The sequence below is a fragment of the Poecilia reticulata genome, linkage group LG16 (assembly GCF_000633615.1).
Source record: "Poecilia reticulata strain Guanapo linkage group LG16, Guppy_female_1.0+MT, whole genome shotgun sequence".
NCBI lineage: Eukaryota > Metazoa > Chordata > Actinopteri > Cyprinodontiformes > Poeciliidae > Poecilia > Poecilia reticulata.
Genome location: NC_024346.1, coordinates 15,005,783 through 15,007,551, shown reverse-complemented (window position 1 = coordinate 15,007,551; position 1,769 = coordinate 15,005,783).

Here is a 1,769-nt window from a genome sequence, read left to right as displayed (position 1 = left end):
TTGTACATGCAACTCTTCATATTGTAACAGTGAATATGAAGTGAAATGTTTCCCAAATATTATTGCTTCTTTCAGAATAAGAATTATTTTCTGTATTCYGGCTAWAAGAATGCTTGTGGATTAGTTTGTAAAACASTTTGAAGTTTTCTACAACTTCTTTAAATTTAACACCACAGTGTTGTGGCACTGTTCAGGGGTATTTTTTGAAGTGGACATGTTAAGTGCAATTTGAAATAAGAAATGYAAAATGTGATAAAAATGCATTTTTGTGTTTATTTGATTCCTATTCAAGAAACTTTGMTAAGAATGACTAAATATGTAATATAGGCGGCTACAGAGTATCTTTGTTTACATTTTTGGTTGGTGGTGTGCCTCGAGATTTTTTCAATTAAAATAACGTACCTTGGCTCAAAAAAGGTTGAAAAACACTGATCTAGACCACATCAACATAAGTCGCTCAAGGAGGAAGAAGCCATAAGCCACCATGAAAATATCCTCGTGTTTATATTGGTAACTTCTTAGTTCTTTCTTGTTTACTCCTCGTTGTGTTTTTGTGCAACGAGTCCTCTAGGGACAAATTTTTCTTTTGCGCTACCTCGCAATACTTTTGCTTTCCCTCACAATGAGCTTACTGCAATATTTGCTGGTCTATTTTGTATGCAGCCACAAATGTCAATTAAAAATTTCAAATATACACATATGAAGAGCCTCAGTGAAAACATGCTTATTCTTAACTCTTTGGTGCAGAAAATGGATTGAAAATCGGTTTATTCACTGCATGTTTATGTTTGTTTGTGCAAGGTTGAGATGGAAACGGCCCTTTAAGCCATTCAGACTACCAACACAAAAAAGACACAATCAAAGCTGTCAGATGACTCATTATCCCATGATAATAACTCAGAAATAGTCCAAATACGATGGATGCATTTTTTTTTCTTTCTTTCCTGCTTATGGAAAGTCTCAGTTTATATCATGGGTTTGTGGTGCATTTCTATCCCAAAGAAAAGGATATAAAACTTCAGATATTTCACAACAAGATATTAAGATACATGAAAAAGCCTCACGAAAACCTTATTTAATAGCAGAAAATTCCATGGCCACCTTAAGAAAGGCTGACAGTATTCAGTTATGCCGCATGAACTGATCAGCACATTATTGCAAGAGAACGCAATAATGTAATGCAAAAGTTTTGCAAGTTAATGCAAAAGAAAACAATTTCCGCATGTCCCTTACCAGGATCTAGTTTTGTCTTTTGCCACTATCTAGCCTTCTGTTGATTTCGGTTGCTTGGTTACGAACAGCCGTTGCCGTTGTTCAATAAGTGTACTGTTAAAAAGAAAAGAAGCTGAACAGAAAATATTCAGCAAATACATCTGAGCCTCCGTTCTAATCGCTCTTTAGCCATTTCCCGAATCAGAAGCTACAATCGGAAGCCAACTCCAGCTTCGATCCAGACAGTCAGGAACGCCGCCACAGCTAGAGAACCGAATTGACGTTTCCTTCTGTGCAGCCCCGTTCTATTTAGGATCCTGCTCAGAGTTGCATGCTATTAATGGTTTTAACCACAGTGCAAAGCAGCATCCGTATCCGTGTAGACCAAACATGAAGGGAAACCTGACCAATTCCTGTTAGCCACTGTAATAGCTTAGCATAATACCGCCACTTCCTGGACATAAAATTATCACGTTTATACAAGATACGTATCACGTTTTAACAAGATAACTATCAAGTTTTAACAAGATGCGTAACACGTTTTAACAAGATGCGTA